Below are 21671 nucleotides of genomic sequence, written 5' to 3'. Positions count from 1 at the left end.
TCTAGAATAGGATCTTTTTTAGCATTCATATACAAAAAATCACTATTCGTATAACCATTCGTGACTTTTAAAGATTCATTTTCTGCTGAGACACTTCTAGAAAGCATCCCAATGGAATCTTTAAGCAACAGATGATCATCATGATCCTCAACTATAAAAATTTCTATATGAGATGAAGAAGATCATTATTGCTTACCCTTACTCCGGTGTTATCACAAGTATTCTAATCTTTTAAAACTAGATCAACATGAGATTGTAGTAAATCCATTTGGACTTCTTGGTCATCCATGAAAAGGTGATTGGAGTACATGGGTGAAATTAAGATAACTAGAGCTTCATCATCATCCACCTCCAGATGTTTCTTCAACCGAGACACTCTTTCCTCAAGTTCTTGCAAGTCTTTCAATTTGTGAAATCTCACATAGAGGCTTTTCCATAGCAGCCAAGATGAGGCATCATCTTCAAGGCTTATATTATTCCAGGTAACCCAAGAAATACTTTCTTTAAAGTTGTCCACAAAGTCGTGTAACACTTTATCATCAATTTAATAAAGTTCTAGGAGAGAAGGGTTTGGCCTTGATCCTCTCATGACTTTTGTATCCGGCATGGTCTTTATAGAGTTGCCAATCTCCTCTGCCACACTTGTATGGTTTTCATCATGTATCTTTGTAGTGTTTTGAAAATCGTTAACCATCCTTCCTTCAATTTCCTTGAATAGCTAAAAGTCATTTATAAGGGAAGTTTTTAATGGACTATCATTCTTTGAACATAGTTCCTTGCTAGAATCTTCCATGATTTCTACAAGTGAGCATAATATACTCTTGTTGTTCCACATACACTCATCATTTACATCCTCTAATTGATTCCCTACCACTACAATGTTGTCCACATTTTCATTTTGGTACATAAGAGGGAAATCAAACCTTTTACTCACTTCTTCGATATCAAAAGATGAACTATCCTCATGGCATGAAATCACAGGCAAAGATTTTATACAAGTATATATAGTCATAGAAGCCAGCTGAAAAGAGACATCATCCTCTTTCTGAATACACTCAAAAATTTCATCAGGTGAAAATAATGATGGGCAATCTAAAGTCTTTACCTCAACTTCAGGACTTACTAGAGGTGATGTGGAGACAAGAATCATGTGCAGTTGAAAGGCGTCTAGATATTCATCATCTTGTTAGCTTCCAGTTCCTTCTCCAAGATCTTTCTCCTGCTTGTATTCCACTTTAACCATTTCTTCTATCTTACACGCATGTCCTTCTTCTTCTAGATATTGCACCTAGGGTCTCTTCTTTGTGAGGATGGCACCATAAAAAGATTTTAGCCAGCCCACTTGTGTTGCAACTTCTTCGGTAACCTCTCTGATAGGACTGACTTTGAATAATGGGATAAAAATAAAGATGTCGAAGGTATCTTCATCTCTTGTTGGAATCCAATCTTTTAAAATCTCTTTATGGATAATAAAGGCTACTAGGTATCCTTCTTCGATAGAGCCATCAATCTCCATTCTTGGGGAGGTACCCCAAATTCTGAAAATGAAAACACTGGAATCTCTATCCAAAAATTCTAAAAGTTTATAATAGAGTCATCAATCTCTACTTGCAGAGATAACAAATTTGACTAAGGAAAGAAAAACATTGATCTATCATTTTCGATTCCGCGATAGAGTCGCCAAAAATCTATTAGTGAACAGATTGTCTTCCAAGAAAATACATACAAATTAACTCTAAATGCCCAGATAGGAAGATTGAATCAGCACTAACAATTAGATAGGTTATCATTGGATTGATAACCTTCCTTTGAATTTTATCAAGTACAACTCCTTGTACATGATTTATAATGAATTTGAATATGGATGCTTTTAACCAAAAAGTACAAAAGGTTTACAAACATCTACTCATAAATACAAAATAGATACAAAAAGATTAACTAATTGAAAGGAATTAAAGATCGAATAACACAAAGTTCATTTTCCAAAATGTTGCATTACAAAATGGATGAAAATTCTGAGAAAGTAGAGAATCATAACTTTAAAGATATCTTGAAATCAAATATATTCAAGAAATAGTGATACTAAATGCATTTAGAGAAAATTGAAAGTTAAACTAAGATAATAGTTAGTGGAAAGAAATCTACCCAAACTCAAAATTTTGGTATACAATTTTCTCCCAAATCTCCCTTCCCTAACATGTATAAAATTATAGAGACCTTAATACATATTGCATCAGAATCACTATTTGAAATAAAAGAACATCTCCTTTCATTACACTTAAAATCAAAATTTCCTATTCTTACTAACACAAAGTTCAAAAAAGAAAATAAAGATTAGCTCTCCTACAGTCCCAGAATCTACTGTCTCTCTTTCTTGCTATAGCACCCAGTCCACCTCGTGGAAAGAAAAGTGGAACCCTTGCCCCAAATAATGCTCCAACATTTATAGCTTTAGGCAACAAGTAACCTCCACCAAGAATCAATTATTCAGTTATAAAAATAGTTATAAAAACTAATAGGTTCGAAGGTGGTTATTCAGTTATAAAAAATGACATGTTCGAGTATGGGAGGCATAACTAATTATCCCACCGTTGGATCTCCTTCATATTCAGATATGTTGGTGATATCATTTTCATCTAGGTTTCCATTGAAGAGATTGGTAAAATTATGCCTGAGTTAAAAGTTATTGGTTGTTGTTTGTAGTTAGATAAAATTGTCGAACCATTGAACCCATTAAACCACTTTGAACCATGTCATGTTTCAAACCTGAACACTGAATTATCAAACCTTTGCATTGAATCTACCTCTATTTGGGCTCCTTGAACCTATGGACCATTTGATCCTCCATGAACCTATTGTACCATTTAAAATAACTCAAACCAATTGAATTCTTTAAATTCTCAAATGCATTTGAGCCTGCACTCTGAACTGTTTTGAACCACTTTGAACCTCATTGAACCTAGTCTGAAGTAGTTCAAAGAGGTTCAAGACCTAAAATTTAAAGTTAAAATACTAGGTCCATATTGGGTACCAACATAATCATAGGTCATAATTTTTAATAATAGTTTTTATACAAAAAGAAGTGTGCACAAGGATAACAAGTTTGGTAAGAAACTAAGAATAAGAAACATATTGAGAAAGATCCAAGAACGTTATTGTTTCTATAACCGTGTGATTAAGAGAATCTAACAAAGTTAGTCATTTGTGGAGAGAGAGAGAGAGAGAGAGAGAGATAGAGAGAGAGAGAGAGAGAGAGAGAGAGAGAGAGAGAGAGAGAGAGAGAGAGAGAGAGAGAGAGAGAGAGAGAGAGAGAGAGAGAGAGAGAGAGAGAGAGAGAGAGGTGATCAAGCAAGTGCATAGTGCATGAGAAGAAGAGAGGGAGTGTAGGGGAAGCCAAACTCGGGCCATAATAAGTAGAATAAGATCAAAGCATCTTCAAGGATCCAAAGAAGAGGATCTATCATGCAAGGTGTGCCAGCCACTCAGATTTATTACTATATTTTTGTTTCTAACCATTACATCTATTGTGAGCCTTTAATAGGGCATACTTGTAATAAGTCATCAAAATCCTCTAACAAGGTATCTCTCATAAAGGGATCTAAATTCTCTAGAAAGGTAGTCTTAGTAGATTGACTGTAACCCGAATAGGTTACTAGCATTCCTATTAGGATGCATTCTTAGAAGAAACATATGTAAGCTCTTAATTAGGTACCCTTTTATTTGAAAGGAAATACTAGTGGGTAGATTATTACCATCATGGTTTTTCTCATTGAGGGTTTCCACATATAAATATATGTGTTATTGATGTATGCTTTTGTGTAGAATATTGTATGGTTTTATTGCTTACCTTTTATCATGTGTTTAATAAGTAAAGAGAAAGTAAATGGGTGTGTTTAAAGAATTATTAGACTAACCAATAAAGAGGATACAATTATAGGTACTAATTCACCCCCCATATTAATACCTATTGGGCCCAACAATTAGTATTAGAGCATAGACTCTAATAGGGACTCTTAACGACTTAGGAGAAGATCCAATGGCATCACTTAGGAGATAGCTCAAAGAAGCTTTAGACACAATTAAAGCATTGAAAGATAGACTAAGAGAATCTCTATCCAAGCAAAGGAAGTCAATGAAGAAGCTAGAAGAAATTCAAGAACTAATAGATAAGCTTGAGTAATAGAGTTGCTCCAAAGAGTCATAAGAAGCTATGTCAAAACTCATGGCTAAGAATGAAAGTTAAATAAAATAATCAATGTCATAAAGAAAGAATAAGAACACTCGACAATTATAGCAATAAAAGCCATGGACAAGATAGGAAGTGCCATCCAAACTAGAGAAGAAGCCCATGAAGAAGTGAGGCTAGCTCAGGAAGCTAGACAAGGAGCTGAAGATCTGGAAAAAGAAAAGGAACATGAAATATCTCTTATGATAAAAGAGAATAGGTATGTAGAGAAAGAAAACACCATATTGCAGGAGTATGATCATGAAAATACTAAACAACTAAGTAATCTAACAGAAGAAGACAAACAAATGGAAGAGAAAATTTGATAACTGATGGGTGAAATGAAAGTGATGAAAGAAGAGTGCGACAAATTTGCTAGGACAAGGGAGAATAATTCAAGGATACGACACCAAACACTCAAGGAGAAGTAACTAACACAATTGGTCCATGATTCCAAGGAATCAATACATATGAGAGAGGAGAATCCTTGAAGACTAACAACTCAATGACCACAAAGAACAAAGTGAAAACTAAAACAGGTATGCCACCTAAAACACCCACTTGTCTATATTGTGGTAGAATTGGACATAAGTCAGATAAATGTTGGCATAGGAAAGTGACCACCAATAGAGCCAATGCATAAAGAAAATTATGTTATAGTTGTTGTAGATATGGACGCAACTCACATAAATGCAAAGATCTTGCAAATGAAACAAGAGGAGATAAATATTGTTGTTAGTATGACATGAATGGTTAAAAAAAAAGGAATTGTGGATCAAACCAATCATCCTCTTCACATAGAGGAAAGGTATTTTTTTTGTCTTGCAAAAATGAAAGGCACATTGCATCACAATGCAAGTGGTGGATGAAACAACCAAGATAAGAAAAACCATGGAAAAACATGAGAGACATGCTACAAATGTCATAAGGCAGGACATGAAGTTAAAGACTATTGGGTAAGGCATATGGTACAATAATGATAGTAAAGGAAAAGGGAAAGCTATTGATATTTGGTAAATCAATAGGGACATTCCCAAGGTGTGATCAAGAAATAATCAGATAACCTTGGAATAAAAATTAGAGAAGGAATAGGTTCACCAGAAAGTGGTGAGTCCTCCTAATCAATTTAAGAAAAGGTAAGCTTAACAAGAGTCATAAAAGAAAGATGAGTCTTGCACTGGCCCCCTCATGTGAACCAGTAAGTCATTACTAAGTGACTCAAAAGGTAGTAGTTGAGCTGCACCCAAAAGTGGAAGATATGTTGTCTTCAAAATCCAACTATTAGACTGATTGCCAAAAAATAAATTTATTGCACAAGGACAAAGTTAGGTGAAAAATAAGGTTGTCATTTGAAGTGTAATTTCACATTTTTTATGAATCTATAAATAGGTATTGCCAAACATAGATCACTTTTTGCAATTAATCTTGAGATCAATAGAGCTTTTACTTGCGAAACCCTAACTATCAAAAGGCTATTCCATGAAGCAAGTTTGTGCAAGAAGCTAATAGTGACTTTAAAACCCTAGGTTTTAAATAGTGTAAAAGATCAAGATATAGAATCAAGAATAAATAGTTTCAATGACACAATATAATAATATGCTTGATGTTGAATTGGTGACAAGATGAGAAACTGCCTGTCAATGAGCTATATTGTAAGATACTAACAAAAGGGATATGAACATAGCCCTATCTTCAATTCCAAGCAATGTTCTACTACTAGAGGATGTTGGTGAATATATCAAGACAAAGATAGTAGATATGGAAGAGGACATGATTAAAACCCTATATGAGGAGATTTGAGCAAAGGAAACAAGTGAAATAATATTGAAGAACTGGAAGCCACAACCCTAACTTATGCCCTAGATATTCCAAATTTCTTCAAGGAATAATGGGTGAGATTTGTGCTTATCCAAGTACATGATGAGTACATGTGGCTGGAAAAGCCATACAAAATAATAAAAGAAGTGATCGAGAGAGTAATTGGGTTCAGTAAAATTAGAGAAAAGTTAACCACCAGAGCACATATGACAACAAAGGTGGCTAAATTAACAGGATTCCATATAGATAACATAATGTGCACCATAAAAGATATTCCAGATGATAAGGTATAATTTGTAGCAAGAGTGATAGCACATAAGCTTAATCAATCAATTCATGTGAACAGTGTACCTAAAGGACTGTGGAGTGCATCAAATAATAATGAAACAAACCAAGCTAGATCTCAGCATATGGTTTCATAGACAAATTATGGGAAGTCTAAGGAAGGTTCAAAGAGACAATGCAAATCACACCTTCAAATTTGGGGCTATATTGGTTTGCATCTTTTTATATTTTAAGGGTGAGTATCCAAGATATAAGAAATTCTAGTGGAAGTCAAAGAGCAATGTCACTACAAAAATGACAAACATGCACACCCAGTTGTGAGACAAAGGTATCGAGAAACTTGAAATCCACATCAAGAAGTTTTAGAAAGACACACATAAAAGAAGAATAATACCAATAAATATGATATATGATTTTAGGAGCATAATTTATTTCCTAATAGACATAGATAACTACTTTATACAAGTAGTTGAACTAAGAATGCGTTGATTAATTGAACTTCCCTATGAGATAGAGGAAGAATCCACCAAAGGCCTTATCACAAAACTAATGGAGTAGCTAGTTGACAAACAACAACAAAGATTTGGAACAATAGAGGAGGTAAAGAAAATATCTCGAAAAAAGAAGTGGATGCCTCAAAGCAATTACAGCCAAAGAAAAAGGAGATAAAAAGACAAAGAAAAAGGGTGGAGAGTGTCCATAGACTAAAGCAGAGAGAATCTCTACTCTAGAACCTAAGTTGGAAGAAGAAGAAGAATCAAAGAAAAAGAGGAAGAAAGAAACCACTAAACCTACCATATTGGAGACTTATAAGAGGAAAGGCACAAATGAAATGAAATGAATCTCTACTTAATTGGAAGAAGAGGAATAAGAAGAAGAATTTGATCATGAAAGATGAAAGTCTAAAAAAGGAGGTATGAATATTTCATTTCAAAATATTTTAGAGGACATTGAAAACAATGGTAATTACAATACTATTAGAGATAGATTCTTGAAGCTTGACAAATTAAATAGAAATAAGATGGTACACTCTGTACTGGTGAGTTTAGGAGTGTTTACCAAAATGCCACAAGATGTAGAATCCCAAATGCCAAAGGATTTATTTAAAATAATAAGTGATAAGTGGTCCAAGGGCACCATCAAATGGAAAAATATGTTGGAAGAGTCTCTCATGAATATAATATCATACCTAAATAGACAAGAGGTCACATACCTAGTAAATTGATGAAAAGAAAGTACTAATCCACCTGAGAATATAACATTGATCAAAACAGGGTTAAAGATAGATCCATATGCCAATTCAAATAAGTTTTGGTCACAATTATACAAGCAGGAGAAAGTAACTCCTGAGAAAGGAGGATGGTAAGGCCAAAAGGACAAAGAAAGACATTAAGATACAGGTCTTAGAGCCACCAAAAGGAAGCCAACATGGAAGCTTGTTGAAGAGGTCAAACAAATGACCCAAATTAGTCAAGATCTATTTTTTTTTAAAAGTGAAGAGATGCAACAAGCCTTCATAGGATCATCTACCACATAAGAGTAATGGAAATCACAACCCCAAACCATTGACATAACCACAAGAGAAGTAAGAGAAAGCGTGTAAGAAATGACCAATCAATATGACAGCACAAGGTGAGAAGGAAAGAGAGAATCACTCAAAGAAAAGGAACAAGAGAAAGAAATGGAGGACGCTTAGTTTCCTCCAATGAAAGCTCAAACTGATGCATATGAATAATAAGGAAATGAAACAGATGCAGAACCAAGGAAAGAAGTGTTGCAATGCAGAAATGTTGATCTCTAAGTCATGTTGTCTATTAGTGTCTAACACTTAGTCATTTCCTAGGCACTTTTGGTCAGTTATCACTACAACCAAGCCATCTAGAGAAGACCAAGTACATGGAATTGTTTATATTTTACTACACGTTGAAAAAAGTCAAAGGTTGTTGAGCACCCCAGTATAGATTGAGTTTCAATACATGCCAAGTAAAACATATGGAAACTGAGCAATGCAAGGTTAACTTATGCCAAGAAAGTTAGTATATGATGAGTCTATAGAAGATGAGAGACATCAATGAATGTTAGTTATGGCAGAGTGTCATAACATTCAATTGTTGAGTAAACTAGTTTTGGCATATGTGTTTGTAATGGCACAAACTTTATGGATTATAGAGAAAGATAAGGAGAAAATTATGTGTCTTATTAGAAGGAATTAATCTCAAGGAAGGAAAATTAACCAATCAAAAAATTAGAAGGAGAAATTGACAAAATAATGCATTCTAGATTGTTGACCTTGATCTAGAACCTTCCATAATTGTCAATTTAAGAAGGGAAATAACCCTAAATCAAGGGAGTAATAATGAGAAAAGGAAGATTGTGAATGTATGAAATTGGCTAAGGATTGGAGCAAGGAAGGATAAGTTTGATATAATGATCAAATAGAGAAATCTAGCAGTGAAGAGTAGAATAGAGCAAATGAGATAAGGAGATTAAATCTATACATTGAATAGAGTAGATCTGTAATAATCTTCATAGAGAAAAGCTAAGGATCATGTACTAAGATATATTTGTATTAGGAAAAATTTCTTAAAAGAGTGGTTTTAACATACCTTTTTAAATCTCCTAACATAGTGCTTACTTCATTGTAAGTTTAAATCCTTTAATCAATGTAGACTCAACAGTCGTGTATTGTGTTTAACTGAGCAAACCCCTCATAGGGTAGACCATTAGAAGTGATCAAAATTATAGCCTAATGGGAAAACCTTTTTGTTGCAGTAATAAAGATTTGTGGGTGTCATCCCCGCCCCAATTTTACCTTCACCTTGGAGGGTTTCTGGGTTACCAAAATCTTTGTGTTATGTGCTTTGTTTTTCATGGATGACATACATAGTTAGAATAATTTCAGTTTTATAGTTCATGATAATATGGTATAAGAGATGAGATGGATTAGGATGAATTTAGTAATCTTTTATTTTGTTTAAAAAGATAAAGTTGACTTAATAGTCTTGTATTACATTTAGCCAAGCAAACCCCTCAGAGGGTAGATCATTAGAAGTGATCAAAATTGTAGCCCTAACAGGCGAACTATGTTGTTGTAGTAGTAAATATCTATGGTGTCATCCCCACCCAATTTTTACCTTTACCTTGGAGGGTTTCTAGGATACCAAAATCTTTGTGTTATGTGTTTTATATTTCATGGACGACATAAATAGTTAGAATCATTTTAATTTTACAATTCATGATAATATGGAATAAGAGTTGAGATGGATTAGGATGAGCTTAGTAATGTGTTATTTTATTTAAAGAGAAAGTTTTATAGATCTTGATTTACCACCACCCCAGCCCCCCCCCGCCCTCTTTAGTATCTTGCTTCCCAATAAGAATCCCAATAGAGGACACTTAGTTATATCCAATGGAAGCTCAAATTGATGCAGGTGAACAAAAAGCAAAGGAAACTAATGTAAAACTAAGGTAAGAGGTCCTACAATCTACTCAACTCTAGGATACACCAACAATTGATCCATCCTCAATACTATCCAAGGAATAGAGGAGTGTTAGGAAGCCTTGAAAGAGGAATCAAAGAGAAAAAAGAGAAGAAGAGGGTTAGGGGAAACCCAAGAACAAGGAGAATCAAATATATCTTAAGATGAAGGAGCACTAAATGACTTTGATGTCACAAAAGTGGTAAAAATATTAGAAATGTAGAAATTAGTAAATGAAATGTGTAAGAGGACCAAAGATATGAAATCAAAGGAGTTGGGGAAGTTTACCAAGCTCACATGGAGACATAAAATAATAAAGAAAAATTGCAAGAGATACAAGTGAGCAACTACACTAGTTAATGCTCGTGATATTCTAAAAGGACTTGTAGCTAAGATAACTTATGATAAGGATGATGATTTGATCACTCAAATAAAAGATGTAATAAAAAAAATTCATGACAAAGTTGGTCAACTCCCAAGGGTAAGGGATTAATAGGTTCCAACAAAATCACTTGACATGGAGAAGACACTCATTGTAGAGAAGAAAGGGGAACTTTAAACACTCCGAATGTAGATTTTAGAAGCTTTGAAAGAAATAACCCCAGTTATTCAAAAAATATAGTATGTTATTCACTCTTACGAGTGATCTTGTGTAGTTAAAGCCAAAGGCTCAACAGGAAATTAATACAACAACACAAGCACTTGATTGACTATCTTAATTAGTAGTAGAACACATAACTAAAATACAAGAAATAATGTACTTGTTATGCCAGGTGCAAGCTAAAGAAGAAAAGAGAACTATCAAACTAATGGAGCTTCGATACTTCTTGACTTAAACTATTGGGTCCATTTGTGCCAGTATGAAATGAGAAAATGAGCTACTCAACTTTCCATTTGAGGAAACTGGTGATGCAATTTATAAGCAACTAACTACAGAGTGGAGTTTTTACACTCAAATATTGAAGGAGTCATGGGAGACTCTTCTTAACTCAAATAGATAAAACTAAAAAGACATATATGAAAATATATGATGAATATGACATGAAAGAACTACCACTAGAGGGGGAGAAATCAACACAACTCATGATTTCATCCTATCTCCAGTCTACCCATTGTCATTGATGACAAAAGGGGGAGAAAAATCAAAGGAGTAAGAAAGAAAAAGCAAAAAAAGGTGATGATTACATAGGGGGAGCATACAAACAAAAGGAAAGAGAAAAGAAAAGAAGAAGAAGAAAGCAAAAAATCTAAGACAACAAACATGCAACATGAACCGGTCATATATCAATCTATATGTCTTGTTAACCTATAAAAGATAAAAGGTTTTGTCATCAATGAAAAAGGGGTAGTTTATTGCACTAAGCTATATCAACCAGGAAAATGATGTGTAATAAACCTAAATAATGAGTTAGAAGAATGTGTCTTCATTGATTGACAACCGGTTAACAAGAAGTCACAAAATGTTGCAAGTACAACTATTAGTAGACCAAATTACTGGTCAAGACAATAAAATTAGGGAAGGGAGAAATAAAGAAATGAATGTGGTCCAATCACTATCAATGTGACAATACAAGAGAAGGTTTGAACATGAAAATACGTGTGTCAGAGTTTTGTGATGAAATGCAACTATAGCCTACACATTCATAAGTATATATGTAGGCATACAGTTGATCAAGAAAATCTATAAGAATAGGCATCTACTGAAAAAGTCATGGGTGTCTTGTGATTATTCTCACTATAGATTTAGAATTTTAAAGCATAAATTGAGTGGGATAATTATTGGGGTTTTCCATTTGCAATCAAAGGTCGTGATTTATAAGGATAAATCTACCATAAAAATAACTGTGTGTGAGGGTAAGAGGTCTAGAAAGAAAGTGAGAACCAAAAATAGAGTGAGAAAGAGCCAAGAACACTACTATTGCTGCAATCATGTGATCAAGAGAATCCAACAAATGTAGTTAGTTGTGAACAAAGAGCAATGAGAAAGTAATCGCATAGTGCATGAGAGGAAGAGAGAAATAGAACAGGAGAAGCCAAGCTTAATACAAAATGATAATAAGAAGAAGATCAAAGCATATTCAAGGAGCCAAAGTAGAGGATCTATCAAGAAAGGTGTGCTAGAGACTCAGATCTATTACTATAAATTGATTTCTAACCATTGCATCTATTGTAAGCCTTTAATAGGGTGAACTTGTAATAAGTAATCTAAATCCTCTAACAAGATATCTATCATAAAGGAATCTACATCCTCTAGCAAGGTAGTCTTAACATACTGATTATAATTCTAACAAATTATTGGCATTCCTAAAAGGATATTTTATCAAAAGGAAAAGATATAAGCTCTTGACTAGACACCTTTTTACTTGCAAGGAAAGGCTAGTGGATATATTGAACCCACCATGGTTTTCACCCTCTCATCAAGGGTTTCCATGTATAAATATATGTGTTATTGATGTATGCTTCTATGTGGAATATTTTTTATTTTACTACTTAGCTTTTACCATTTGATTATTTGTTAAAGATGGAGTAACTATGTGTGTTAAAAGAATCATTAGACTAACTGATAGAGTGAAGAAAATTGTAGGTACTAAATCAACTCTATCTTAGTACTTTATGGGGCTAGTACTTGGATCTCTCTCTCTCTCTCTCTCTCTCTCTCTCTCTCTCTCTCTCTCTCTCTCTCTCTCTCTCCCCTAGGTGAAATTGAGGTAGGACCTAACACATCCTCCATAATTTCCCAAATTTAATCCAGTTTATCAATCCATGATGCATACTACACCCAAACCCTCTAAAGTCCAAAAATTTTGGGTTACAAACGCAAGACTCTAGGAGAATAGGAGAATAGGTTGACCCAAGTCAATCTCTTTGAGAATACATTGACCTAAGTCAACCTCTTCCCAAATAGGTCAACCTGGGCTAACCTATTCTAGAATAGGTCGACTCAAGTTGACATGTTCCTTGGTGGTTGAGTTGTTTGTTGATTCCAACTCACTATAGAAAGCTCATGTGGGCGTAATTTTAAAAAAAATAGTATAAAAAGATATTAAATGCCTTCTTTGCGCATGATAAAAGCAAGATACAAGCCCATATCAACACCCCAATATGACATAGGAAAATTGTAAGGTGGAAGCTAAGGGTTGAATTTAATTCTTTCATTGCATTATGAGGTTGTCATCAACATTTCTTCAATCCAAGAAATTGATCGTTACATGAGACCATGGTTATGCAAGGGGTCATGAAGATTGACACAATAATTTAGGCTTCGAGACTTGGTATGATTTCTATGCCATTTTTAGATTTGATCTTCGTCTCTTCATATTTTGTACGCATTCAAATTTATAAGAACATTTACATGCCAAGGTTTCACTCATAGAGTAGATCCTTAACATTTTCTATCTCTTTTACATTTTGTATCTACGATATAAGATTCATGAGAACTATATACATACATGATATTCTTTGTAGTGACATTGTAGAGGTGGAAATAACCAAATTAGAGGATCAACTAAGGAAAAACCCTTTATAAAAACACACACACACACACACACACACACACAAATTTTGTAACAAACTTGCAGATTATCAAATTTGTGACTACAAATCTGGAAACTACTTCTTGAGACCTTTATGAAGAAGTTGGGTCAACTTTGTTCAGGAGTCCTAGTAGCATGTCCATCTTCCCATAAGGTTTCTATAAATTATAGAACTAGGTCAATTTCTTCCTTAAGTCCTTAGAAAAACAACATTATGTTAGTTTTCTATTGTGATTAGAGATCCATAGTCAGATTTTGACTCATAATTTTAGATTTTTGATTTTTAGAGAAAATATTGACATTTTATTCTACATTTTAAGGTAAGTACTTTATCATTTATTTCATCTTATTAGATTGGATCCATTTTTATATCTTAATTTGGATAATTTGGATTAGTTACCTAGAGCTATCTTACATTTTTCTCATTCAATCAATTAGCTTGATTTTGCCTTTACATTGTATATCTTTAATCAAATTACATTGCATGAAAGAGGCCTTTCTCATGTACATCCTTGGTATACCTTGGCTTAGTATTGGAATTCCTTTATCATTCTTGGGTTTTTTAAATCTAACCTATCATATTGAGAGTTATGCTTGGAATCCCGTCTTTCTCTTGTATTGAATGGCTTGGGGAGAAAGTAATAAACTTATAATATCTATTTTGCAATATTAGACTCATTGATTCTATTTACCCCCTAAACATTTTGGTGAACCTCACATAACCCTCCTTGTTTAATCTTGGTAGTCAGATCTTTATTTTAGATGAACAATATTTATGTTTTTGTAGTTACATTTCATAGTTATAAAAATACAAAAATACAAAATCTTTCTTTGTTAAATTTACATTTCATTTTTTCTTGGAGGAAAATACAAAAAAAATGCATTTCATTTCATTGTGAACAATTTGTTTTAATTTCAAGATGTATGATTTCTTTCATTAATACTTTTTTGATGCATTTGGTAGTTGGTCCCTTGAGGTGTCTAGTTGTGAAGCATTGGATGTAATGAATGAGATCTTAAATGAATCCATTCCTTAATTATCTTTCTCTACATATTACCAACCTAATTTTTTTGATAGCCTTTTATCATGGTTTATTTTTTGTGAGATAGTTTTTAGTGTTGATCCTATTAAACTAGTTCTATTACCTAAGCCTCTCATAACTATAAAAGTATTTCCTTCTCAACAACCACTCATTACTCTTAAGGATCATTCTCAAAACAATGAGACTTTTATAGTTCTTAAAGGAAAGCCTGACTACATTATGGTTTCTTATACCTATCGAGCATTAAATAGTTCTCAAACTACTATTTTGGTTGTCCTACTCTATTACTCCATTCTCAACTAGTAATTCTCCAAGGACCTTATTTTCCCAGTTCCTAAGGAAAGTAGTATGATATTTTTGAGTAGTTGTGAGCTAGTGTCACTAAGATCTCCTTGTGGAAGCTTCTTCAAACTTCTCCCATGTATCATAAAGCTTTGCGTAAGGCTTTATCTATCCTTCCTATTTAACCACCTAATCAACAAAACATCAATTCCTTTTTTTAGTGTATGCATGTTGTATCCACTCCTCTAATTATTTTCAAGAGATAAGATTTGCCTCCTAAGGAACTTAAAAACCAATATAATGCTCTTATGGTTGCTATTCTTATTAATTGAAATCTCATTTAAATAGGAATTTGATTGATAATTAATTAAGTTTGAGTGTGTATAGTTTAGACATGCTAAAGGCTATTAAAAATGATAAGTTTTATAACATTCCTATTCATGACATTGATAACATTACTAATAATACTTTGGGAATCATAGCTCTATCAAAGTAAGTCCAACTATCCTAGATACTCTAATTTATGTGATAGCATGCATGCTATTCCCTACATGCTTCATCATAAATTCAATTTCATTTAAAAAAATGTAACGTACACTCTTCATGTAGATGACAAGCCTAGTAGTTGTTTAAACATTGAGTTTGCTAAGGCATCAAAACCTAGTGAAACTAAGAGACTAAAATTGAAAATAAAGCTCAAACAAGGGAAGAACTTTCTTCTTCCTCTATATATGAGGATGATTAGGGTATTTTAGATTTTTCTCTTACATTTATTGGAGACTATTGAGTTTTTGACCTTTCTTTTATGAAATTGCTAGAAGATCCTAAAAATTAAAAAGGTTGTTTCCACTCCTTTTTTAAGACAACTGAGTAATAATATTATTATTCCTTTATTTAAAAAAACTATTAAAACTATTAAACCTGGTTATTATGACATAGTTACCTACAAAGCTCCTTTACCTCTTTTTGATATGGCTTCCTATTATGGTCCTAGTTATCATTCTCTTGCTAACATGGTTTCAATGGTCAAGTTTATGGGAAATTTAAATAAGGAATACATGTTCCCATTATAAATTATGGCTTTCAACATTTTTAGGTCTTGGGATTCAATCCTTATAAGCAACCTTTCTTTTTTCTAAATATTAATCAAATTTTTAGTGGTCATCTAAACCAACAACACTAAGAAAATCAATATTTTAATTACTAATATTATGTATGTGAAGTTGATACTAATGTCCCTGAAAATATTATCAAGATTGTAAAGTGTCTAGATGAAGATGAACATAAGAAACTCATTGATCTTCTTACTTAATTCTTGGATAGTTTTTCTTGGATATATTCAAACATTCTTGACTTTGATCCTAAGATTTTCACTTGTAATATATTTCTTGCACCAAATGCTAAGCCAGTTAAAAAGAAATCATAAAATTAATCCTAGTATTGCTCTTCTTGTCACTTGGTTGAAATAGAAAACTATGGGATGTCAGTTTTATACATTCTATAGATTATTCCCCTAGGATTTATAATAAATTTTCTATCTTAAATGGTGAAAATAAGATAAGGATGTGTAATAACTTTTTTGATTTAAATGAGACCTCCTTGAAGGATGATTTTCCTCTTCCTAACATTCATATGATCATGGTTTCTATAGAATGTTACACATTATTATCTTTCATGGATGGGGTTTTGGGATATAATCATATTTTCATTCTTTCTTATGATCAACATAATACCATATTTATTACCCCTTGGGAAACCTTTTGTTGTGTTGTTATTCCTTCTAGGTTGAGAAACGTGGGTACTACTTATAAATGAGATATGACATTGATCTTTCTGTTGGAAATATAAGAGGAGTAAATGAGAGGGGAGGGGTGAATCAATTACCAGTAAAATAAATCCCAGATCCCTTAGATTTCAATACATAAGATAACCTTCACTGAAATGATTGATGCTCGGTTAATGCATGAGTACTTTGTTTACACTAGTGAATGTTGTAACTTGGCAAACACTAAAACATGAACTCGGTAAATGCTTAACATGTAAATCTTAAGATATTATTAGTGATTAACCTTACTTAACTTAGTTGCATACACATGAAAGAAATAGCATGAACACAAGTGATACCAAGATTTAACGTGGAAACCCAATTTGGGAAAAACCACCAATTGCAACTAGTTACTAATTTTCACTCTTTTGAAGTGAGTCATGTTAGGAGCCAACCTTGTTAAAGGTTAAAAAATACACTTTAGGTGTGATCCTATTAGAGGATTTAATCACCCTATTAGGAGTGGCCTTGTTAAAGGTCTTTAGACACTTGCAATCTAGAAATGTGATCTTGTTAGAGGATTTACAAATAACTATTAAGCCAACTCTGTTAAGAGATTTAGATCATTGCTACAATGGTTAGAGAGTAATAATGAGATGGCCTAATTTATGATATAGCTAAATTTCTGATTAAAGATTTCAATTCTGACTTGTATACTTGATCCTTTTTGATCGAATGTATCTTTGCAGCTCAACAAGGATATTCTGCTTATCCTTCTAATTCACTTCTTCTAAACATCTTCAAATCTTCTATTGTCTTCAACATATTCAATCCTCAACTTGATCTTATATTTATATTTTACACATTTTCAAGTTAGCTTAAATACAACTTAGAATACTTAATATTCATCTCCTCAGTTGGATAGAACCAATAAATAAATCAATTGAACTCAATATGCCAAAACAAGAAAATCCTTCATTAGCCAACCCTTCTCGATAAATACTAACTCAGAAATGATTTTCTTGTGTTAACCAAGTGAACTCAATTAATACTACATATTCACAAAGATCCTTTAGTAACCAAGTGAGCTCAATTAACACTGGTTCCATCCAACTTTTCCTTCATTAACCGAGTGAGCTCGGTTAATACTCAACTTCTGCAATCTTCCATTTGTCACTCGAGTGAACTTGGTAGACACTGTCTTTTGAGCTTGGAAAATTTTGGAATGCTCGAAAGACACAAGAAACTATCTTCAATACCCAAGTGACCTCAACATACACTGACTAGCAATGATATGACATTTTGTGTAACATCAAAGAGAATACACACTTAACCAATTATTTTCAAAAATCGCCCTCTTTGGCATTGATAGCAACACAACATGTCATAATACAATGATTTTTTAGAGAAAGAATAAAGTAAGGAACATATCCTTAGTTTCATTTTGATTCTCATCCATGATAACTTCCTCTATCAATGTGAACTCCCTCTGCCTTCAATTTCTCCCTGTATTTACAAACTCTGCCTTCAACAGCTTCTTCTAATGGAAAACTCTCCCTTTTTGATATCAGACCAAGTTCATCTCCTTTCTCAGACATCTTCAAATAAAATTTCTATGATATGTGTACTCTCCCTCTTTATAAAAATTTCTATAATATGACAACAAACTCTCCCTCTTTGACATCTCATGCCAAAGACAATATTTAGGGAATATCAGTGTACCTTATGTACTGATTAACATGCAATGTGTCCTTTTCAATATTGCATCAACTGACTGATCTTCAACATGCTCTAGTTGATAAATCACTAAATTTCATTTAGTGAGCTTTAGATAGGGGAATGACCCCTAACTTACCTCTTAGATACAAAAATTCATCCTTAGGTAATGGCTTCATGAATATGTCTGCAATGTGTTCTTTAGTGTTCACATATTCCAATCTTACCTCTTTATCTTGTACGAATTCTCTCAAAAAGTGATATCTTATAGCAATGTGTTTGGTTTTGGTATGCATCATAGGATTCTTTGATTTATTAATTACATTGGTGTTATCACACAATATAACCACTAGATCCTTGATTTCTATCTTCATACTTGCCAACAATTGCTTGAACCAAACAACATTGAAATAATTAACTACCTCTGCCACATATTCTACCTCTATTCTGGACTGAGAAATATAGTTCTACTTCTGGCTTGTCCAAGGCACTAGTCTTTTACCAAGAAAAAACTCTCCACCACTAGTGCTCTTTCTATCATCACAACTTCTTGCCCAATCAACATCTGTGAATGCTTTCAAATCCAAATTGCCTCCTTTCTTGTACCATAATCCATAGTCTTGAGTAACCTTTAAATACCTCATGATTCTTTTGATTGCCATCATATGATTTTCTTTGGGATTTGCTGAGAATCTTACCACCATACCAACTACTAATGCAATATCAGGCCTTGTGTGTACTACACATTGCAATTTTCTAATCATTGATCTATATGTGGTTTGATCAACCTCTTTGGAATCATCATTTTTGGAAAGTTTATGTCCAGTAGACATAGGTGTTCCAACTAGTCTTGGATCTTCCATTCCAAAATTCTTTAGTATCTCCTTGATATATTTGGATTATGTAATATAGATACCATCTTTCTTCTACTGGATTTGCAATCCAATAAAGAATTTTATCTCTCCAAACATGGACATCTCAAATTCTTTACTCATCTTTTTTGAAAATGTCTTGCATAAATCATCATTTCCTATAAATAAAGTGTCATCCACAAAGATTTCAGCCGAAACAATTTTCTTGTTTGGTCCTTCTTTAATGTACAGGCCACTGTTATCATTTGTTCTTTGAAAAACAATCTTTATCAAGTAGTTATGAAGTCTTTCATACCAAGCTTTGGGAACTTTCTTGAGACCATGCAAAGCTTTGTGTAATTTATAGACCATATCCTTTTTGCTAGGATCCACAAAACCTTCAGGTTGTTCTATGTAAACTTCCTCTTCAAGAATTCCATTCAAGAATGCAGATTTTACATCCATTTGATAAACTTTAAATCCTTTATATGCAGCATAAGCAAGTAAAGTTCTAACACCTTCTAATCTAGAAACATGAGAAAAAGTTTCACCATAGTCAATACCTTCTTCTTGAGAATAACCTTTGCATATTAACCTTGCTTTATTTTTGGAAACTTCTCCATCTTCATTCAACTTGTTTCTAAAAACCCATTTTGTGCCAATTACATTTTTATCCTTGGGTCTAGGAACAAGAGTCCAAGTCTTATTCCTCTCCATCTATTCTATAGCTTTAATCCAACTTTTGTTATCCAAAGCATCTTTCACTGATCTAGGTTCAAATTCAATAAGCAAACATGTACCTTTCAATTTGTTTCTTGTCATTGTTCCATCTAACTTGTCTTCAATGATCTAATCAAGTGCATGGTGCCTTTTGACATATCTTGCTAGCACGAGTTCTTTGGATTTAAAAATTGTTTCACTAACCTTGTCATGATCTTTTGTATCAAGCTTGGGTCCCACTGTCTATGACTCGAGTCCATCAGACTCAATTTTCTCTAGCAACAACTTGGTAGCTTTTGACTATGACTCGGGTCCTTTAGACTATGATTTGGGTTACACTGGTTGCAAATTAGTACCTTTTGGAGATTTTGGAGACTCAAAAGGTGAAGTCTAATGACTTCCAATTTGATTTGACAATGTATCAGGTTCATAGTAGAAAAACCTTCTATAATCCTCAAGTTCTTTGCTGCTCTCTTCTTCACTCTTTTCTACAAACTCATCAATTCTTACATGTGCACTTTCTATGATCTTATGAGTTGATAAATTTAAACAGTTATATGCTTTGCTTCTGTAGGAATATCCTACGATATGCCTTCATCGCCTTTGACATCAAATTTAGCTTTCCTCTATTCATTTGAGATATAACATTTGCTACCAAATACTTTCAAATAACTTACATTAGGTTTGTAGCCATGCCATAGTTCATAAGGAGCTCGATTTGACTCTTTCTTCAACCATACTCTATTCAAGGTATGCACTGTAGTACTGATTGCTTCCTTCCAATATTTGATTGCAACACTCTTTTCTATAATTAAGGTTCTTGCACAATCCATGATGGATATGTTCCTTCTTTTAGCTATACCATTTTGTTGTGGTGTACTAGGGGTTGATACTTGTCTCTTAATTCCTCTTTCAATGTAGAATTCATTAAACTCATTGGAAATGAATTCACCACCTTTGTTTGATCTCAAACACTTTAGCTTCTTTCTAGTTTCTTTCTCTACTCTTACCAGATACCACTTAAATTTTTGAAATGCTTCATATATTTCTTTTAGATACATTACAGTCATCATTCTAGAATAATCATCAACAAAAAGAATAAAAAGCTTATCTCCACTATAACTCTCTATTCCAATAGGTCCACATATGATGCAGGTAGGAATGAAAGGACTAGGGCCAAAGGCACACCCAACTATTCACACAGCCTACATAGTGGAAATAATAACAAATATAAACAACTTGAGAGATAGAGGAATTAAATGCCTTCATTCATATGTTCATCCAAAGATCAATTACATGCCTAGCTGTAAGGCCTTGTGGGTTTGGACCACATATAAATTCAATTACAATTTTCAATGATCTAGCTTCACATTCTGCTTTCTCACTCTGTCTAAGTTACCCCACTTAAGATTCTAACCAAGGTCTCTTAAATACATGCAAAGCCACAAGTTGGCCTATTAAAAATACAACTAAATAAACTCTCATATTAAATGCTAGGCTAAGCCACAAGTCGGCTCACATAAGATATCTAATACTAAACTAAATGCAAATGTTAGCCTCAATAGGAAACCACACATAGACAACTCGACAAACAAAGACTCCACAAAATACTAACACTTGGCATCCAAACAAACTCGGCAACCACACGAACTCAACATCCAAATGAACTCGACAACCACATGAATGTGACATCCAAAGGATGACTCGACAACTAAAGAACACTTAGAAACCAAAGACACTCGGTAGTAACTATGAACTTGGTATCAACCAGGAAGCTCGACATCCACTAAATGCTCAACAACAACTGAGAACTCAACAATGCAAATCATTGCAACTCAATAAAAACTAAGAAAACTGAAAACATGCAAGATAGAAGTACAACCTAGGATGCTCCTACATTAGAAAACCATGGTAGAAAGAAATGATTCTCCTAAATCATTAAGATGTCACAACC

General features: G+C 33.4%; 1 pseudogene; it reads left to right on the top strand.

Annotated features, from left to right (window-relative positions):
* Window positions 1-4305: 4305 nt before the first annotated feature.
* Window positions 4306-21671, top strand: part of LOC149579434 (methylthioribose-1-phosphate isomerase-like) — a 113018-nt pseudogene continuing 95652 nt past the window's right edge.

This window comes from Cupressus sempervirens, chromosome 1, assembly GCF_028749045.1.
Source record: "Cupressus sempervirens isolate cs-2001-9-10 chromosome 1, ASM2874904v1, whole genome shotgun sequence".
Lineage (NCBI taxonomy): Eukaryota > Viridiplantae > Streptophyta > Pinopsida > Cupressales > Cupressaceae > Cupressus > Cupressus sempervirens.
This window is presented reverse-complemented; position numbering and strand designations above follow the sequence as displayed.